The sequence below is a fragment of the Haliotis asinina genome, chromosome 5 (genome assembly GCF_037392515.1).
Source record: "Haliotis asinina isolate JCU_RB_2024 chromosome 5, JCU_Hal_asi_v2, whole genome shotgun sequence".
NCBI classification, from domain to species: domain Eukaryota; kingdom Metazoa; phylum Mollusca; class Gastropoda; order Lepetellida; family Haliotidae; genus Haliotis; species Haliotis asinina.
Window position 1 is genome coordinate 12,768,064 of NC_090284.1, and position 23,087 is coordinate 12,791,150.

At 39.9% G+C, this 23,087-nt stretch overlaps 1 pseudogene; it reads right to left on the reverse strand.

The window, feature by feature from the left end:
* Positions 1 to 2,182: 2,182 nt before the first annotated feature.
* LOC137283375 (cadherin EGF LAG seven-pass G-type receptor 2-like) lies at positions 2,183 to 21,467 on the reverse strand (annotated as a pseudogene).
* Between the last annotated feature and the right edge of the window lie 1,620 nt (positions 21,468 to 23,087).

Here is a 23,087-nt window from a genome sequence, read left to right on the forward strand (position 1 = left end):
TTGTTGATCACTGGGTTGTCTGGTCCAGACTGGATTATTTGCAGACCGCCGCCATATAGCTGGAATATTGCTGAGTGCGGCGTAAAAATAAACTCACTCATTCACTCACTCCATCCTGTGTTGATGCTCCCTTCCAACACACTCTCAAACTATCAAACAGCTTTTGGAAAAACAGCCTCTATTATGACACCCATGACAACCATGATTATGATGAAAACTGATGATGATGATGAGAATGATAACAGCTAGTAAAACTAAGAAAGAATCCGTAGAATTGATGTGTAAGTCTTATTACATTGTAAATCTCATAGCTCATTGTATTTTTCATACATTTTCACCAATTCCCCCCAGCCCCCCCCCCCCCCCCCCCCCCCCCCAACCCCAACCCACAAAGCATATATTACATTGTGGGAACGTGAATATGGAACATATGTCACCCACATTTTATATGTCTACTGCTTATAGTTTTAGCTGTACCATGGTTTTAATAATGGCTGTCCAAAACGCATTTAGCGCTGGGCATGGGATATGTCCATGATTTCAGAAACTACATAGCTTAAGCTAAATGAAGGGTATATAGTGAGTATAGTCACTGCTCACCAGTCGGTTTGGTAGTCAGCTCCATATTTCCAAAGTGAAACGGCGCTTTGACTGTCAAATACAAGTTCCCATCACAGAGAACACAAACATGGACCAGTGAAGATCATACAGATTCCAGACAAACCATGGGACACAGCCTCCATCGGAGGACCATACCCTGACGGTCAGTACAACAGTACACAGTTAAAACAATGATCGTGTCGGACTTCATCGGTCGTTCGTACTCTCTTCTTGAGATCACAATTAGTATTAAGATGCATGAGACAAACTAAACATTATTGGATATCAATAGTAATTTCCTGTGCTCTCATTTGTTTAGAAGTATGTGAAGGATTGGTGAGCTATTATGTGAACCAACATGCCTTCTCCAAAGTCAGATCAGGCACTGCTCCTCTGCATTTGGAAACCGAGAGATATTCGAATGTGAATGTGAATGTGAATGAGAGGGTGTGTTTTAAGTGTAGTGACAGTGTTGAGGATGAAAGGCATGTTCTGTTCTACTTGATGATTTGCATGAAAGTTTATATGATGTCTGTTTTAGTTATCCCAACTTCTTAGGTCTCTGTGATAATAATAAAGTAGTTTTACTTTTTTAAACGCCATCTTTATCTCAGTGCCGAAACCTGCTTTCATATTTTACAAAGAAGAAAACATATTTAATATGGGTAGATTTTATACTGTGCTTAACCATACCTTCATTTATTTGCTTCTTTTTAGTGTTTATAAAGCTTTATAGTCTCGCATACCACTTAAAAGGTGGCTCACTTTCACGTTATATTTTAAGTATGTTAATATATGAGGCAGCTTTGAGGTGGGAATTAAATAAAATATCTGTCTGTTGACGGGATTATAGTATCATGCTGAAATGAAATCAAAATGAGTTTATTCTGTTTAATGAATGGGGCCTTTTGGAAAAACTTTAAAACTGTTTTGACTTGAGAATTAAAACTTGTACAAAAGTATTAACCTGCCATTCAATAAACAACAATCCAGAATCAAAACAAACGTCTGATATATTATATAATTTTAAATATTTTTTCATTTCAACGATATCTCCTTTTCCATCTCAAGTTGTCTTGAAAATAGCGAAGATAATACCACTTTACAGGAGCAACTGAATTTGTGTATAGTACTTGAAACTATTAAATATGGAACGCGAAAATGCTGGAAACACAAGGCATGGCCCCAACCACAGGGGAACATTCTTTCACTGACATTCGACAGGTTATCATCAACAAAATACAAAGTGTTCTCATGAAGGTACATACAAAAATTTGTTCACTAAACAGCACTTCACTGGGCAAAGTCATAATTTTCACACATAATACATTGCAGTTTTTGAGTGGCGTGTAGAGGTTGGTGTTCAAACATTAAACAAGTTGTTATGGATGTCAACTTCTCCTTTATTGTACACAGTATACACAACGTTAGCTATGACGTTGTAGACCTGTTCACGTCCATTCCACTTGATGAAGCCCTCCACTTCCTCCCTGCTAAACATGACTCTTGTATATGTACCCTGGACACAAGATCACTATAGATAACATCGTGAAATTAGAATTAGTTTGGAGCTGAAAATATGTTACATGATGATAAACAAACTATTAGGAAGTACATCAATGCTTGAGAATGGAATGTACCCTTGTGTCTGCATCAGGTCAGTAACAGTGACAACTGGGGTGTTGGCTCCTGCTGTTCGCAACGACAGGAGTCTGTACAAACACAGGGGAGGCCTAATTCCTCAAAACGTTGATAGTGACAAATGCAGGTTGGGCCGATGACAGAGGATTGGCACCTTTGTCTGTAGCTTGGACTGTCAACTGAAGAACATAGAGGCTGATTAAACAAACGGTAATTTCTTTATAATCAATCTACAGTCACTCTGAACACAACAAAGTCATTACATGAAAATCAGTCCGATGAAATGTTGAATTAAGTAACGTCTCCTTAGGTTATGGTTCATTTCATAGTAACTATCACCACATAAATTTAAATTCCCCTTCAATCAGAAATATTGAATCATTTGGTTGAACAGCTGTAACTATAAGCAATTGTTAGAACCTGTTCAATACTAATCAAAGATGAGTTTGTACACAGGTGATGTTATGACACACCTCTAGATGTAACCAATGCTAAAATGTTATGTCAAGCTTTAAAATGTATGAAATGAAAGAAGCGTACATTTCGTTTTTTGATTAGATTCCTTTTTCCCCAACTGTGCACATAGCTACATGACTTGCTTACTTAATGTAATAAATGATAAATTAGATCATGAGTTGCAAAGATCTACAACGTATGAGTGTCAGCAATGTGAACAGATAACAGGCAGAAGAGGAAATATTTAGGCAGTACAACAATTTCAGAAAATACATTCTATTGCAACAGTACTTCTTGTATAACTTACCTGATATCTTGTGTTGGAACCCTGGACAAGGTTATTGACAACTGTCACTTCTCCTGTCTGGCTATTAACATTGAAAAAGTTCAAACCAGATCCAAAGGCAGAGTATGTAATCTCATTGTTGGGGCTCTGAAAGACAATGATTTACACATAAATGAAATCTAAATACCTCTTTTAACTGGAAAACAGACAGTGGTATCCTTACCTAAAATCATATTTATCATATGTTTTTACCAAATCAAAATATGACTTAAGAATGTATTTATTCTCAGAAAAAGTCGCTTTTTAAACTGGCCATATTATTCAACAAGAGAATAAAAGAATCTGTTTTCACTAACAAACCATTTGTTTTTGGTACACTGAAATTTGTGAAAAACAAATGTTTGAGAGTCTGCAAGGACTACAGAAAATAGGTAAGTTCTTAATTGGCGACATTTCAGTTAACATCTGCCTACCAGTTTATCAGCATCTGAAGCTGTCACCCTGAGAACCACGTCTCCAGATGGTCTGGTCTCCATGATAGTTTCTTCATAGGTGACGGGGTTGAAGATGGGTCGGTTCAGGTTCTTGTTGATGGTGAGTTCAACAAGGGCAATGTCGTACAGTTTGGGACTGCCATTGTCCTCAGCTCGAACGTAAATCTGTAAAGTTGCACATCATAATACAGTGAGCAAAGAAACATGCATATATGTGAAATGCATAATACCTCTTCTGTTTTGTACTGCTCAAAATAAAGACACTCCTACTGACCTGAACTGTGTCTTGAAACATTAGCAGACTTCTTCCAGCTGTACCTGATGTAGCACACCGTTTCATAGAGCGTTATATCGAAGCCAATAATGTAAGAACTCCACATCTGCATACTGTGAATGGAGTCAAACGCCTGTATGATTTATTCCATGTCTTCATGTGAATGGATGCAAAGTTTACGAATACCTTATAATTTGTCTCTGAGACACTGTTGATAGCTGCAGGGTTTGTGGGTTGAATATTGCCTGACCCATCAATTGCAAATAGAGCCTGAGCTTTTGCGGGACCCTCAATGGAATATGTGATCTGGTTGAACTCCGTCTGTGAAGGAAACATTATCTTGTCAGTTGCATATATGATGGGATATCTTTTAAACTGAATGTAATGAGTTCAGTTCATATCAATATCTGTAATTATTATTATCTTTAATATACCTCTGTTTCACTGATATAATTTAAGCATGGACGTTATTCAATAACTAAAAGGTACATCACCACCTATGAAAGCAATGCAAAAAACAGATGGTGAAAAAAACTCACACTGGACTTGCCAAACAACCATTGTTATTCCACTTACAGAAAGGTCGTCATCATCTGCCCTGACAGAGATGAGCGAGCCATTGCCCAGATCCTGAGATACTGTAATGGTGTAGGGATCCTGTTCTGATGAACCGAGGGGCATTGTTGTTTCTGAACACTGATATTGTCACAGAGGCATTGAATGCAGCGATGAGAGGAGGGTTGCCGTTATCTCGAGCGATCACAACGAACTGAAACCAACAAGTTTACATTCTTCAAAAGCCTATGCAATGTAGGTATGTCGTTTTGAGGAAATTTCTGTCTGGTCCCACTTAATTACACCCCGATTAATGGTCAGGAACACAAGAACAAAATTCCTGATGGTAAACCAAAACAACTCACATCAAACTGACTTCTTCTGTTTGGATCAGAAGTAAGTGGATGTCTCAGGCGAATATCACCGGTGGAACTGACAATCTCAAAGTAATGGAGTTGAACAGCATCTCCTACAAGTTCATACACCACTTCATTGTTGGGAGGCTGAAATGTAAGATGCGATGTTTGTAATGATGTTCAAAACTAGATGATGCAATGTTTCAACTGTAAACACAACTGGGAAATACTGGTGTGATTTGGATGTTTTCAAAGGAGGTAATCAATACCTTCCCATCTCTATCTGTGGCTGTGACACTCAGGATTTTCTCAAACACTGGGGTTGTCTCTGGGATGCTGGCAGCATACGTTGCAGAACTCCGTACTGGCCGTTTTAAATTTCTTGCAACCTTTAAGTGCAGCAATGTTGTGGAACTCCGCGAAGGAGAGCCGCCATCTTGTGCCGCTATTCGGATCTGGAATCAGTAGTAACCCAATGAGACTAAACCAAATATGAACTTGGATTTTTAGTGACTGACATCATGAATAATCTTGACCTGCAATGCAGACCTGCATAATGGAAGACAGACCATAAAAGGATGCCCTTTTGTTTCTGTCATTCTTTATGTTCTTTGAAACCCACTTAACAAGAAACGGCAACAAAATGTGCCTTTCAAACTGACCATAATACAGAATGGGGTGTACAAGCTAGGTGACGAAATACCAGTTCCTGCTTACAGTAAAGTCAACGATGGGAGTGTTTCTCAAGCTGGTTTTCAAAGAAACTGTTCCTGTGTCCTTTCCTATTCTAAAATACGTTGCTGCAGAACCATCGCCGATGATGCTGTACGTCAGGATTCCAAAGTTACACTGTAATGTTTAAACGGCACTGTCAGCAAATTCATGGCTGCCTAAATACTTGAGTATCTATCAGGCCTACAGTCATGGTAATGGCTGTATATTTTGCTCTCCAAGGGGAATGTGTCCCTGATTCTAGTCAAAATTGGGTATTCTTTCAGATTTCATCTGAAAGCTGATAAACCGTGATTTGCCTTGATGAAGCTCTAGCAGAACAATCATTTCATTTTACTTTAAACTGAAACCTTCAGAAAGACTGGTCATGATACAAACAAAGTGTCCTTTTGCACTCTTTTGACTATAATCAGAAACAGATTTCATCGGAACGCTGATAAACCGAGTTTTGCCTTGAAACTAGAGCAGAACAATCATTTAATTTTACTCTCGAATAAAACCTTTAAAAAGACTGGACGCGATACAAACCAAAGTGTCGTAATCTGAAGCAGTCACTGTTACGATGTTGGAATCTAAAGGCAATGTTTCTGGAATGGTCCGTTCCACCTCGGGATTAATGAAGACTGGGGCATAGAGGTTGCCTGCAGATGGAATAGATGCCGCACATCAAGAGTTGTATATGTTACGATGTGTGTCGATGTGGCAATAAAACTGTTATCTTCTAGAGCCATGATTAATTCCCATGCCTCCTCTGTGCATCCGACATACATACACCAAAAGATAATATACACACATTTTCTTCTTGAACAACAATTGAACAAATGAAGTCATCACAGCAACCTAACAATAATCAACGGTGGGTTTTTTTACTCCCTTTGTTTTTGGGAGAGAGACTGACCAAGACTTTCTATATACAAAGGGTCGTTTTAAAGAATACTTACGACCACAAGGAGGTATGGTTGCTTGTATTGTCAGCTGTGCATGTACCAGCAGCACACAGGTCAGTGTAGTCAATGGCCTTGCTGCCATCACTTGTATCTGTGTAGGAGCTGACTGAAGTGGTAACTTTCAGTATTCAGGACACGAAAAGACAGCTTTCACACTCCAAGAAATAATGGCAATGTTTAGTATCGGAGCGAATGTATGGCACCTTTCATCAGATTGTATGATTGAGTGGCTGACCTGCCTGACACTTGTCAAGGACCCTCCATGTCAAGGGTTAATGTCATGTGCCATTTGGTTATGTCGTAAGCATATGTCAAGGATAAATGCATTGATCTAGTGATATATCGAACAAATCCTTCTCAGATATAGTAAACCTACGCACGTGTAAGCCATTATCATGGTAGTATTTAGACATTCCATGATAACACGCTATCATCAAATGTCTTAAAGGAGAACACTAGAAAACTGCAATAAATGACTGAGTAATAAATGCAATAGTTTATTGCAATAGTAACTTTATTATTATCGTAATTGCGAAAGCAGTTTATGTTATCTCAGCTTCGGCCAATCTGCTGACAGCCGGGTGACATTTCGCCATATTGCCCTAGATCAAGCGCTACAGTAATGTAAACCGCTTTTCCAGTCTTTTTTTTTCAAATGGTAAGATGATGTATTGCATAGCCTGGGCATTCAAGGCGTTATCGAACAATGGGAAGAGTCAACTCCTAAGCCTTAGGGCGTGCTATCGTTTATCAATTGGGCAGGCATCGCTGGCTGGTGCTGGACACTTCCAACAACCATCCCCACCCCTAACCAACACGCGCACGCACGCACGCACGTCGTCTCATCCCCTCTATAGGTTATGAAACCAAAGTTCACGGTGCTCGCTCGGACTAATGCCTACTACAATGCAAGCCCATCCACATGACGACACGAACGTATTTTCGAGTTAGCAATGGGACTGTCATTTCAGTTTTTAAAAATCAAACACCCTACATGTATTTGCAATTTTCCGAACACCCTGAAACATAAACTTGGTTATTTTCAGGTGAGACATATCATGCACCTGTACAATCTTCAAAGTGCGTAATCATGTGCAATTCCTCGTCTTATCATTGTCGTATCATTATATAAAATACTTCCTTTAAATAGGTGAGCGCTTACATACACACTTGAAGAACCGTTTTTTTTCCATAATAATTAGATAGTAGGTCGCATGAGGGGTTGGGCTGGGAGCTGGGGTGACAACGAGTGAAGCGTGGAAACAAAAAACGAAAATAAACAACAAAAAACCTCCCTAATCCTAAACCTAGCCCTACGGATCAAAAACATGTGTTTGCCTCTAAAGATGTGTGAGTTATAATTTACATTCACATCGATAATATCTCAGCCATGTCGTGGCTAAAACAAGTTGTGAATTCACCTTAAATACATGTATATTATCAAAAGCCTGTCAACGGAGGACAGTAAAATCAACTTTTAACTAAAGAATGTGGTTAACCTGATCCAGCCTATCCTATTTGTCCAATGCCTTTGTTTTTTTTCAACCAATTTTACTAATATAGAAGTCCAATAAAACAGTAATTCAGATGCATAAAACATTATCAAGGTACCATAAAATAAAATTTCCAAAAATGATTATAAAATTTCAAAATTGGAAATCACATAATAGAGAACGTGCCGTCTTATAAATACCTAGGAATCACAATGCAAAAAAATAAAACGTTCATCTTAATTAAAAAGGATCTAGGTGAGAAGGCCATAATAATGGGACACAGTAGGACACATGAGGGAGTGGGGAACACATTCCACAACGAGTGAAGCGTGGAAACCGAAAAAAACAACAAAAAGCACACCCAAATAACAAAAAAAAAAACAAACCCAAAAACAAAAACACCCTAATCTTAAGACTTGCCCTAATGATCGTAAACATTTGTTTGCCTCTAAAGATGTGTGAGTTAAAATTTACATTCATGTCGGTAATATCTCGGCCATACCTTGGCTAAAACAAGTTGTGAATTCACCTTAAATACATGAATATTATAAAAACCGGAGGACAATAAAATCAAATATTTCAGAAGTCAAAGTAGCATCTGTCTCTGAAATCGGATTTCAAATTCGAACGAGACAGTAATAAAACGGGCTATAGGTTGCCAACAACTGGAGGTAGATCACTATACTAGGGACCTACTAGCTCACAGTACATTTGCTTCCTGCATGAGCTCCAGCAGGATTTATACTATCCCTTCAGCTGTTAGCAATTTAGCAATGTAGCAATTTAACTAAAGCAATGTAGTTAACCTGATCCAGCCTATCCTATTTGTCCAATGCCTTTGTTTTTTTAAACCAATTTTACTCATATAGAAGTCCAATAAAACAGTAATTGCATAAAACACTATCAAGGTGCCATAAATTTCGGGATAGATATGTTCATGGTCATTGCTTATTTAAAATTAGAATAACAGCCAAGTGCTGTTTGTGGCCGCTCGGTCTAATGTCCACTATCATGTAAGCCCATCTACCTTTTCGACAGAAATATTTGAACTAACAATGTGACTGTCATTTCAGGTTAAAAATAAACACATGTATATGCAATTTATAGAGCAGCATAAAACATAACCTTGCTTATTTTCAGATGAGATATATTATCTTCTTAAGATGTAAACATGAACAATTTCTCACCTGCTCTCCAACGCTCATGTAGTGGTGCTCACAGCTTACTTCAGCGAATGTTGGGCTCTATGTCGAGGCAGCTTGTCGTATGATTATATAAAATATTTCCATTAAATGGGAGAGCGGTTACATACGTACATGAAGGACCGGTTTTTTATAGTAACGGAATAGTAGGTCACGTGAGGGCTTTGGCTGGGGGTGGGGTCACTTCCACGAGTGAAGCATGGAAACAAAAAATAAACCCAACACGGTTGCCTTCAGCCATAGTAGTATATGCACTTGGAAAAGAGTATGGGCACACCTATGGTCATGAACCCCACACAGCCATATATACTCACATCATAATTATGTTAATGTTTGGCTGAGCATTGTAATAAGTACAACTACTTTAGCAACATCGAATTCAGATATATATCTGTTTCAGTCAGAAATAGGTCATTGTAGAAAATCAACAAAACTGAAAAGCAGATTTCTCAATGCGGTATTTGTTCATATGCCTTACAGATTGCAACATTTGTCCTTTTTCATAACTGATCCCGTAATTCCAATTTGACTGTACACTTAAAATATTTTGCACAAAAACGTGCCAAACCATTAGCAGTCATCGATGGAATCGAACGTACGTTTTGTCGACTGGTTCTTGTTGGTGTAAGTATCGACAGGGTTCAGCATCTCAGATCGGCCATCAGAAATAGTTCCAAGTGTTTCCACCTAGATTTCAATTAGTGAAAGTCACTCTACACACAAACGCGCGCGCGCACGCACACACACACACACACACATGTTCAGCATATATATACATATATACATATAGCGCTAGCGACGTCTAAATGTCAAATACCATATTAACATGATATTCATCGTCTATATTAATATTACAAAAAAAACCTGCTTTTGGTCGATACCATCTTCTTTTCGCAATCTTTAGTGAATGAGAACATAATCGCACGCCTTTGGGGACTATCCTATGGTTTACAATTCATTTGAGATAAATACTTTTCCACGGTATGGTATGATTTCTGAAGCAGTTATGCTCTTTTCTTCACTAAGTGGGAAGCTAGGGCCTTATTTCGTGTAGTCTAAACCGATACGAGCCGACCCCATAATTAACTGATGAACTTATATAATCTCTCAAGGTGTGTTAACACGGTCTGAAATTCGACCGATCAGCACAGAACCACTCAAGCATGATCCGACGTATCGGCACTGCTGACTGTTCAAAATTCGACGGATTGGACCGTAGTCCAATAACCCGTGCGTCCCATCTCCTCCACACACGTTATTATTTCAGAAACTACTTGCTATATATGTACTACTGTGCGCTCGGTGTATGAGAAGACAATCGTAAGCGATTGGAGACTATCCCATAGTTTACAGTTTCATTTGAGATAAATACTTTTATAATTTCAGAAGTAATATGCTCTATTGTCACTAAGTGGGAAGAGAGGGGCAACAGCTACAAGCTGACCGCTTTATTAACTGATGAACTTGTATCAGACGCTCAATGTGTGTTCACTGCTGGCTGTTTAAAATTCGACGGATTAGGTAGTAATCCCGTAACCCGCACGTCCTATTTCCTCCATAGGTATCAAAACAAAGTTCACGGCCCAAAGCATTGCGAATCCCTCCCTGATACCTATTAACACCTGTAAGAGGAAACCTGAATACAGCCCTCTGTTTGTGGAAGCATCAGCTTTACATTGCGACGATTCATATTTGGGTCAGGTACGGGAAGCCTCGTCAGCGACTAGTGACATTTCAGTTGACACTGGTGACCTAGGTAAACCGATCACCCGTGAAGAGGTTGAGAAAGCAGTTGCACGTGCGAAACATGGAAGGAAGCCGGCCCGGACTTGTTCAATCGCAAGCACAAATGTCCTACGAGCTATGAAAAACTTTACAGTGCAAGACTTTCATCCCTGTTTGAGTGGCATTTTAGAAGTTGAGGTGTACAAATAGGACACATCGTTATGGATAACAACTTCTTTATTGCGTGATTGCGACGTTTCGATACAGATTCTTGTACCGTTGTCAAGCAGGAATGATGCATAAAATCCAGAACTTGTATATATATATATATATATATACTAATTAAAACAATAAGATAACATAGTATATAAAGAAAACACAATTGACAACTGGAGCAACATAATGCCATGATTGAAGAAGCAGAAAGCTGGAGAAGCCAGTAGTGCACAAAGGATAGTGAATGGAAGCCACACATGTACAAATAAAGGGGGTTACAATGAAGGAATTACAATGGAGGATGATATGTTTATACAATTGATTGGGCTTGGTAGAGGAGTGCATCATAAGCAGATGGAATGAAAAATCCTTGGTCACGGTTGATGGTGGGCTTTTGGGCTTGTTTGATGTGAATGGCTTCGGTGAGCTTGCGCTTGGTGAAGTCCGTTTGGTTGTTGGCTAGGATTGTGATGTCAGACCTCTCTATTTGATGATTAGGGTTTTCTTTGATGTGGTCCGAGATGGCTGATTTGCTGCCCGTGTTAGTAACAGAGGTGCGATGTTCTTTGACTCGGGTTTTGATGGGTCGTGATGTTTCACCAATGTAGCTTTGTCCAAAATCACAGTTTATTTTATATATAACACATTTTCGGTTGTTGTTGACAGTGGGTTGTTTTCTTCCGTTAGCATGGAGAAGGTTGTTGAGGGTGGGGGACGCTGAGAAGGTTGTGTCAATGTTAGCTTGTTGTTTCAAGACTTTCACCCATTATGCTCTGATATCCACGCTTCTATATCCTTATCCTTTTCAGTTTCACACAGCAATACAAGCGAAGGCAAGCCGCCCTCGACCATGTAAGCCACATTCGTAAATGGAACAAAACATTTGTTAATGATTACGTAGATGCCACTGACAGAGACATTGTCGACTCTATTGTTAATGACTTAAATACCCTAAGCCATTCACTTGGTGTTATCTCCGCAGTAAACGGTAAAATAAGCAATATGCTTGTCACCACAGCCTGTAAAGCATTTGGGTTTGTTAAAAAGAGAAAATTTAAAAACTTTACTCCCAAAAAGAAAAAAACACAGACTTTTTCGGAAAACTATGTAAAATATTTCTTGGAAAATAAGAATGAAGATTTTTATGGATATCAACTTCTTTATTATGAGAACACAACGTTTCGGAGTTAATGCTTACTCCTTCATCGGGTGAATGAGAATAGGGTACAGAGCTATATTTATATGTACAGGTAAACAATAACAAAGTAACAAGTGGAATGAGTTAACAAAAGCTGGAAGCCAGTATAAACAAGCACTGATAGGGAGCCAACAGTTATGATGACAATGATGGAAGCCAATGGTAGAATTATGTTTACATAACACAGATGGGGATTAAGGACGATGTACATGATTGGGGATTAAGGAGGCCAATGGTGATGACATACACATGATTGGATGAGGATCAAGGATGATGTACATGATAGGGATGATGATAAAGGATGTACACGTGTGTAAACAATAATGAATTACATAGATGGAATGTACACAGATAGAAGAGATAAATTTATCAACACGTCCCAGGTACTTGGTAGGTACACTCCTTGGTCACGGTTGATTGCTGGTTTCTTTGTCCGGATCTCGTTGGCCTCTTGTAGTTTCCTTTGGCGCCAGTTGTTGTTGTTGGTAGATAGTATCCTAGTGTCCTCCCATCGAATTGAATGTTCAGTGTTCTTGAGTATGCGTTCAGAGATGGCCGATTTCTGGTCGAGTTTGCTGACGGAGGTCTAGTGTTCCTTCATTCTGGTGTTGATTGGTCTCAGCGTTTCTCCAATGTATAGGTCGCCACAGTTGCAAGGGATCTGGTAAATGCATCCTCTCGGGTTAGGGTGCTGACAGCTGGGGCCTTTACCGTTGGCTTTTAGGTGGGTCTTGATGGTCTTGTCGCTGGAGAAGGTGACATCGATGCCGGCTTTGGTCTTGATGAGGCGTGATATCTGATGACTGATGGGTCCAAGGTAGGGTATGGTTACTCTGATGGGGGATGGAGAAGGCTTGAGGCGGGGTTCTCGGTCCTTGAGGGTCTTGTTGATGGTGACTGTGACGAGTTGGGCAGGGTAACCGTTGAGTGAAGTGAATGTCTTTCTGAGGTGGTCCAGTTCACTTTTTAGGGCATCGGGATGGCAGAGGGCTTTGGCACGTCTGGTAAGGGTGGCGATGATAGCTTGCTTGATCTGAGGATGGTGGCAGTAGTTGTAGTGGATGTACTTGTAAGTGTGCGTCGGCTTGCGGTATACTGAGGTTCTGAGTCCATCGTCTGTGGTGTGGAGGGATACATCAAGGAAAGGCAGGTGTTGGTTGGTCTCAGTCTCCATGGTGAACTTGATTCTTGGATGTTGGTCGTTGAGGTGGCTGAGGAGCTCGCTGGGGTCGTTGTCATTGGCGATGGTGGCGAAGGTGTCGTCGACTTGCAGTACCAACAGAGGGGCTGGAACGGAGCTGTAGAGAGGGCTGCTTCCTCGAAGGAGGTCATGAAGATTTCTGTAATGAGAGGAGAAAGAGGTGAGCCCATGGGGAGACCGTAGATCTGCTTGTATATCTTACAACCGGAAATGTGAAGTAGGAGGTGTCAAAGCAGCTGCGGTCGAGGTTGATGATGCTGTCTATGGTGAGGTGGGTGTCCAAGCCATCTATCCTGTTGGCTAACTTGCTGCAGAGGATGTCCAGGGCTTCTTCTAGTGGGATGTTGGTGAAGAGGTCCACGACGTCCTACCGGTTCATTCTCACTTATCCACCACCCTTTAGTTTTGACAAGGGATTAGATGGGATTAGTTGACACGGGTTAGTGATTACACTGCTCACTCTGAAATTTGGTCCTGGTGGGTGACACTAATTAGCTGATTTGCCCTGTTACAGTGAACAGTGTTCATGAACTTTAATTAAATTGTGTCGATTATGCTATTTGTGTTTTTTTAATTCAGTGAACACTTTTCACTATTACACGATTATAAAATGGTACATGAGGTTCTTTAAGGTCAGTCAAGATGGCTAACCAACAGGTTAATGTCCAGTTTATTCCTAATGGTAGAGGTGGTCAGTACTTAGTGTTCCAAAATCACAAGTTTGTAGTTAAAAGAAGACGAGGAACATCTGTCCATTGGAACTGCGCCCAGAAGAACTGCCATGCCACGGTTAACACCAAAGATAATAATCTCACGTCCTACAGAGACCAGCATAACCATGCATCTGTGGAGAATAGAATCGCTGTAGATTCTTTCTTGGCCAATCTTAAGGACCTTGTCCGAAAAGATTCCAAACCAATTCCATCTCTTTATCAGGAGGAGTTATCAGGAAAATATTAACATAAATACTTGGCAACTTTTTAATTACTATTAAATACTAAAATACTACAACAGTTTTCTTTGAATTTAACATTGTGTTTCTCTGTTCTAGGTCTGAGAGTGACGAATCCTGACATCATTGCAGAAGTGCCCATCTTTGACAGTGTACGTCCTGCTCTATACCGCTCCCGAGCCAAAGACATCCCCCATCTGCCAGCAACTAGATCAGCAATAGATCTTCCCGATGCATATATACTAAGACGCATGCCAACGACAACTTCCTGCTGTTTTCTAACACCGACCATGACAAGATCCTGACATTTGCGACTGACGAGAACCTGCGACTTCTCTCCGAAGCAGATGTGTACTACTGTGACGGAACATTTGACAAGTGCCCTGGTGTGTTCACCCAGCTTTACACCATTCATGCATTTGTGCAAAATAAGATGTGCCCTTTGGTGTATGGTCTGCTCCCAGATAAAAAGCAGTCGACATATGAACGTTTCTTTGAAAATGTGAAGAATGTAGCGGCCTCTAAGAACATTGTATTGGATCCAGTGAGTGTGTGCACTGATTTTGAGTCAGCTGCTCAAAACGCCATCAAGATGACTTTTCAAAATGCCATATTAAAGGGTTGCTACCTTCAATTTAGCCAGAGTGTTTGGAGAAAAGTTCAGAAGCTTGGAATGGTAACTGAATAGAAGGACAACCTAAAACACCCTAATCTTAAGACTTGCCCTAATGATCGTAAACATTTGTTTGCCTCTAAAGATGTGTGAGTTAAAATTTACATTCATGTCGGTAATATCTCGGCCATACCTTGGCTAAAACAAGTTGTGAATTCACCTTAAATACATGAATATTATAAAAACCGGAGGACAGTAAAATCAAATATTTCAGAAGTCAAAGTAGCATCTGTCTCTGAAATTGGATTTCAAATTCGAACGAGACAGTAATAAAACGGGCTATAGGTTGCCAACAACTGGAGGTAGATCACTATACTAGGGACCTACTAGCTCACAGTACATTTGCTTCCTGCATGAGCTCCAGCAGGATTTATACTATCCCTTCAGCTGTTAGCAATTTAGCAATGTAGCAATTTAACTAAAGCAATGTAGTTAACCTGATCCAGCCTATCCTATTTGTCCAATGCCTTTGTTCAACCAATTTTACTCATATAGAAGTCCAATAAAACAGTAATTGCATAAAACACTATCAAGGTGCCATAAATTTCGGGATAGATATGTTCATGGTCATTGCTTATTTAAAATTAGAATAACAGCCAAGTGCTGTTTGTGGCCGCTCGGTCTAATGTCCACTATCATGTAAGCCCATCTACCTTTTCGACAGAAATATTTGAACTAACAATGTGACTGTCATTTCAGGTTAAAAATAAACACATGTATATGCAATTTATAGAGCAGCATAAAACATAACCTTGCTTATTTTCAGATGAGATATATTATCTTCTTAAGATGTAAACATGAACAATTTCTCACCTGCTCTCCAACGCTCATGTAGTGGTGCTCACAGCTTACTTCAGCGAATGTTGGGCTCTATGTCGAGGCAGCTTGTCGTATGATTATATAAAATATTTCCATTAAATGGGGGAGCGGTTACATACGTACATGAAGGACCGGTTTTTTATAGTAACGGAATAGTAGGTCACGTGAGGGCTTTGGCTGGGGGTGGGGTCACTTCCACGAGTGAAGCATGGAAACAAAAAATAAACCCAACACGGTTGCCTTCAGCCATAGTAGTATATGCACTTGGAAAAGAGTATGGGCACACCTATGGTCATGAACCCCACACAGCCATATATACTCACATCATAATTATGTTAATGTTTGGCTGAGCATTGTAATAAGTACAACTACTTTAGCAACATCGAATTCAGATATATATCTGTTTCAGTCAGAAATAGGTCATTGTAGAAAATCAACAAAACTGAAAAGCAGATTTCTCAATGCGGTATTTGTTCATATGCCTTACAGATTGCAACATTTGTCCTTTTTCATAACTGATCCCGTAATTCCAATTTGACTGTACACTTAAAATATTTTGCACAAAAACGTGCCAAACCATTAGCAGTCATCAATGGAATCGAACGTACGTTTTGTCGACTGGTTCTTGTTGGTGTAAGTATCGACAGGGTTCAGCATCTCAGATCGGCCATCAGAAATAGTTCCTAGTGTTTCCACCTAGATTTCAATTAGTGAAAGTCACTCTACACACAAACGCGCGCGCGCACGCACACACACACACACACACACACATGTTCAGCATATATATACATATATACATATAGCGCTAGCGACGTCTAAATGTCAAATACCATATTAACATGATATTCATCGTCTATATTAATATTACAAAAAAAACTGCTTTTGGTCGATACCATCTTCTTTTCACAATCTTTAGTGAATGAGAACATAATCGCACGCCTTTGGGGACTACCCTATGGTTTACAATTCATTTGAGATAAATACTTTTCCACGGTGTGGTATGATTTCTGAAGCAGTTATGCTCTTTTCTTCACTAAGTGGGAAGCTAGGGCCTTATTTCGTGTAGTCTAAACCGATACGAGCCGACCCCATGATTAACTGATGAACTTATATAATCTCTCAAGGTGTGTTAACACGGTCTGAAATTCGACCGATCAGCACAGAACCACTCAAGCATGATCCGATGTATCGGCACTGCTGACTGTTCAAAATTCGACGGATTGGACCGTAGTCCAATAACCCGTGCGTCCCATCTCCTCCACACACGTTATTATTTCAGAAACTACTTGCTATATATGTACTACTGTGCGCTCGGTGTATGAGAAGACAATCGTAAGCGATTGGAGACTATCCCATAGTTTACAGTTTCATTTGAGATAAATACTTTTATAATTTCAGAAGTAATATGCTCTTTTGTCACTAAGTGGGAAGAGAGGGGCAACAGCTACAAGCTGACCGCTTTATCAACTGATGAACTTGTATCAGACGCTCAATGTGTGTTCACTGCTGGCTGTTTAAAATTCGACGGATTAGGTAGTAATCCCGTAACCCGCACGTCCTATTTCCTCCATAGGTATCAAAACAAAGTTCACGGCCCAAAGCATTGCGAATCCCTCCCTGATACCTATTAACACCTGTAAGAGGAAACCTGAATACAGCCCTCTGTTTGTGGAAGCATCAGCTTTACATTGCGACGATTCATATTTGGGTCAGGTACGGGAAGCCTCGTCAGCGACTAGTGACATTTCAGTTGACACTGGTGACCTAGGTAAACCGATCACCCGTGAAGAGGTTGAGAAAGCAGTTGCACGTGCGAAACATGGAAGGAAGTCGGCCCGGACTTGTTCAATCGCAAGCACAAATGTCCTACGAGCTATGAAAAACTTTACAGTGCAAGACTTTCATCCCTGTTTGAGTGGCATTTTAGAAGTTGAGGTGTACAAATAGGACACATCGTTATGGATAACAACTTCTTTATTGCGTGATTGCGACGTTTCGATACAGATTCTTGTACCGTTGTCAAGCAGGAATGATGCATAAAATCCAGAACTTGTATATATATATATATATATATACTAATTAAAACAATAAGATAACATAGTATATAAAGAAAACACAATTGACAACTGGAGCAACATAATGCCATGATTGAAGAAGCAGAAAGCTGGAGAAGCCAGTAGTGCACAAAGGATAGTGAATGGAAGCCACACATGTACAAATAAAGGGGGTTACAATGAAGGAATTACAATGGAGGATGATATGTTTATACAATTGATTGGGCTTGGTAGAGGAGTGCATCATAAGCAGATGGAATGAAAAATCCTTGGTCACGGTTGATGGTGGGCTTTTGGGCTTGTTTGATGTGAATGGCTTCGGTGAGCTTGCGCTTGGTGAAGTCCGTTTGGTTGTTGGCTAGGATTGTGATGTCAGACCTCTCTATTTGATGATTAGGGTTTTCTTTGATGTGGTCCGAGATGGCTGATTTGCTGCCCGTGTTAGTAACAGAGGTGCGATGTTCTTTGACTCGGGTTTTGATGGGTCGTGATGTTTCACCAAAGTAGCTTTGTCCAAAATCACAGTTTATTTTATATATAACACATTTTCGGTTGTTGTTGACAGTGGGTTGTTTTCTTCCGTTAGCATGGAGAAGGTTGTTGAGGGTGGGGGACGCTGAGAAGGTTGTGTCAATGTTAGCTTGTTGTTTCAAGACTTTCACCCATTTTGCTCTGATATCCACGCTTCTATATCCTTATCCTTTTCAGTTTCACACAGCAATACAAGCGAAGGCAAGCCGCCCTCGACCATGTAAGCCACATTCGTAAATGGAACAAAACATTTGTTAATGATTACGTAGATGCCACTGACAGAGACATTGTCGACTCTATTGTTAATGACTTAAATACCCTAAGCCATTCACTTGGTGTTATCTCCGCAGTAAACGGTAAAATAAGCAATATGCTTGTCACCACAGCCTGTAAAGTATTTGGGTTTGTTAAAAAGAGAAAATTTAAAAACTTTACTCCCAAAAAGAAAAAAAAGTTTGCTGACGGAGGTCTAGTGTTCCTTCATTCTGGTGTTGATTGGTGTTGATTGGTCTCAGCGTTTCTCCAATGTATAGGTCGCCACAGTTGCAAGGGATCTGGTAAATGCATCCTCTCGGGTTAGGGTGCTGACAGCTGGGGCCTTTACCGTTGGCTTTTAGGTGGGTCTTGATGGTCTTGTCGCTGGAGAAGGTGACATCGATGCCGGCTTTGGTCTTGATGAGGCGTGATATCTGATGACTGATGGGTCCAAGGTAGGGTATGGTTACTCTGATGGGGGATGGAGAAGGCTTGAGGCGGGGTTCTCGGTCCTTGAGGGTCTTGTTGATGGTGACTGTGACGAGTTGGGCAGGGTAACCGTTGAGTGAAGTGAATGTCTTTCTGAGGTGGTCCAGTTCACTTTTTAGGGCATCGGGATGGCAGAGGGCTTCTGGTAAGGGTGGCGATGATAGCTTGCTTGATCTGAGGATGGTGGCAGTAGTTGTAGTGGATGTACTTGTAAGTGTGCGTCGGCTTGCGGTATACTGAGGTTCTGAGTCCATCGTCTGTGGTGTGGAGGGATACATCAAGGAAAGGCAGGTGTTGGTTGGTCTCAGTCTCCATGGTGAACTTGATTCTTGGATGTTGGTCGTTGTATATCTTACAACCGGAAATGTGAAGTAGGAGGTGTCAAAGCAGCTGCGGTCGAGGTTGATGATGCTGTCTATGGTGAGGTGGGTGTCCAAGCCATCTATCCTGTTGGCTAACTTGCTGCAGAGGATGTCCAGGGCTTCTTCTAGTGGGATGTTGGTGAAGAGGTCCACGACGTCCTACCGGTTCATTCTCACTTATCCACCACCCTTTAGTTTTGACAAGGGATTAGATGGGATTAGTTGACACGGGTTAGTGATTACACTGCTCACTCTGAAATTTGGTCCTGGTGGGTGACACTAATTAGCTGATTTGCCCTGTTACAGTGAACAGTGTTCATGAACTTTAATTAAATTGTGTCGATTATGCTATTTGTGTTTTTTTAATTCAGTGAACACTTTTCACTATTACACGATTATAAAATGGTACATGAGGTTCTTTAAGGTCAGTCAAGATGGCTAACCAACAGGTTAATGTCCAGTTTATTCCTAATGGTAGAGGTGATCGGTACTTAGTGTTCCAAAATCACAAGTTTGTAGTTAAAAGAAGACGAGGAACATCTGTCCATTGGAACTGCGCCCAGAAGAACTGCCATGCCACGGTTAACACCAAAGATAATAATCTCACGTCCTACAGAGACCAGCATAACCATGCATCTGTGGAGAATAGAATCGCTGTAGATTCTTTCTTGGCCAATCTTAAGGACCTTGTCCGAAAAGATTCCAAACCAATTCCATCTCTTTATCAGGAGGAGTTATCAGGAAAATATTAACATAAATACTTGGCAACTTTTTAATTACTATTAAATACTAAAATACTACAACAGTTTTCTTTGAATTTAACATTGTGTTTCTCTGTTCTAGGTCTGAGAGTGACGAATCCTGACATCATTGCAGAAGTGCCCATCTTTGACAGTGTACGTCCTGCTCTATACCGCTCCCGAGCCAAAGACATCCCCCACCTGCCAGCAACTAGATCAGCAATAGATCTTCCCGATGCATATATACTAAGACGCATGCCAACGACAACTTCCTGCTGTTTTCTAACACCGACCATGACAAGATCCTGACATTTGCGACTGACGAGAACCTGCGACTTCTCTCCGAAGCAGATGTGTACTACTGTGACGGAACATTTGACAAGTGCCCTGGTGTGTTCACCCAGCTTTACACCATTCATGCATTTGTGCAAAATAAGATGTGCCCTTTGGTGTATGGTCTGCTCCCAGATAAAAAGCAGTCGACATATGAACGTTTCTTTGAAAATGTGAAGAATGTAGCGGCCTCTAAGAACATTGTATTGGATCCAGTGAGTGTGTGCACTGATTTTGAGTCAGCTGCTCAAAACGCCATCAAGATGACTTTTCAAAATGCCATATTAAAGGGTTGCTACCTTCAATTTAGCCAGAGTGTTTGGAGAAAAGTTCAGAAGCTTGGAATGGTAACTGAATAGAAGGACAACCCGGACATAGGTCGTCTTGTAAGACGAGCGATTGCTTTGCCCCTAGTACCTAGTATGCAATTAAGAGGAGGTGCCAAACCTCCTCGCAAGAAAGTTAAATATGTTAATTTAACAAACAGATTATGTAACATCAAACAGCAATTCTTGGCTGGCCATATGGATGTATATGCATATTGGGATGCAGTATCCCATTTAACAGGCTATTGAGGATTGTCATAGATATTGTATGTATTGTTAATTCTGATATTGTATGTATTGTTGAAATAAAAAAAATGTAGAAAGACTTACTTTTTTACTACTACATTCAAGGGGGGGGGGGGTCTTATTTCACAGGGAACAAAATTTCAGGGACATCTATTGTCTTGAGGATTATTCCGCTTCAGTGACTTGTCCACCTAGAACAATAGGTGGTGGATAAACGAGAAGACCCCATCCTACCTGACCATGGTGCCCCAGTCATGTACATCGTCCTTAATCCCCATCTGTGTAAACATAATCTTACCATTGGCTTCCATCTTTGTTATCATAACTGTCGGCTTCCTATCAGAGCTTGTTTCAGTGCTTGTTTACTGGCTTCCAGCTTTTGTTAACTCATTCCACTTGTTACTTTGTTATTGTTTACCTGTACATACAAATATAGCCCTCTACCCCATTCTCATTCACCTGAAGAAGGAGTAAACATTGACCCCGAAACGTTGTGTTCTCATAATAAAGAAGTTGACATCCATAAAAATCTTCATTCTTATATATTTCACTTCTAAATGCCCTTCAAAGACTTGATACGAGGAAAATACTTTGAGTCGCTAAAGGTGTTCAAAACCTATCGCAGCGCTGCAAATAAAAGAAGACTAATAAATGCCAGTAATGAATACATACGCTGCCTTTTAATATGCCTTCCCCGAAAGCCTTCAAGATAAATTTAGTAAACTTTAAAAGTCGGATCCTCGTTCATTTTGGAAACTACTAAATGGTAAAAATGCTTCCGGAAAAACAATTACTTTTGGATTTTTTCATCAATAATGGTAAACGAAGACCCAGGAAATGTTGCTTTAGACATTAATTCTATTAGCGATTTCAATATTAATGACAGTGCACTGTTAAATGGCGCCATAACAAGGGAAGAAATCATTGCCTCAGTTACAAAACTGAAAAGTAATAAAGGTGCCGGCCTTAATGATGTCATAAACGAATACATTTTCTTCACCATTGATATATTTTTAGACATTTATGAAGAATTGTTTAACATGGTTTTAGATACAGGGAACTTTCCAGAAAGTTGATTAAATGGAGTAATAATGCCTATCTATAAACAAAAGCTGATCCAACAAAACCGGAAAATTATAGGCCTATTACACTCTTGAGCTGTTTCGGTAAATTATATACATCTATTTTAAATAATCGCCTTACAAAATTCCTAAAATCAAATACAATACTATGTGGAGCACAAACTTAATTATATTGTGCTTTCATAGATTTCAGGAAAGCCTTTGATACTGTTTGGCGGGTAGGTCTATGGCAAAAATTGATATCAAACAACAGAACCGGAAATGCTTCAAAGTTATTCATAACATGTACCCAAAAATATATAATCTTGTGTATCATGTGATGGAATGATGACAGATTCTTTCCATGTACGTCTGGCGTCCGTCAAGGTGAAAATTTATTACCAATACTATTTTTACAATATTCCTGAATGATCTGAATATAACCTAAACACTGATAACTGTAAAGGACTCCAGTTACATCCCGATGATTTTAACAACCGATTAGAAACTACGATAAATCTATTTGTTCTGTTGTATGCAGACGACACCGTTCTACTAACGTCAGAGCCAAAAGATTTACAACATGTACATGTGCTTCGACAAATAGTGAGTTAATATTTAACGTCACATCGGCCATATTGCAGCCATATCGTGACGAGAACGATTAATTATAAAAATACAAACAAATTAATAGCACATATATTGTAAAAACCTGTCAACGAAGGACAGTAAAACTAACTAGAATATCACAGAGTACAGCGTAAAACTAGTGATTAGACCTAAAACAGTGTATCAATGTATCCTATTAAAAATAAGCTATAGGTTGCCAACAACTAAAGGTAGATCACCATACTAAGGACCATGGGGACT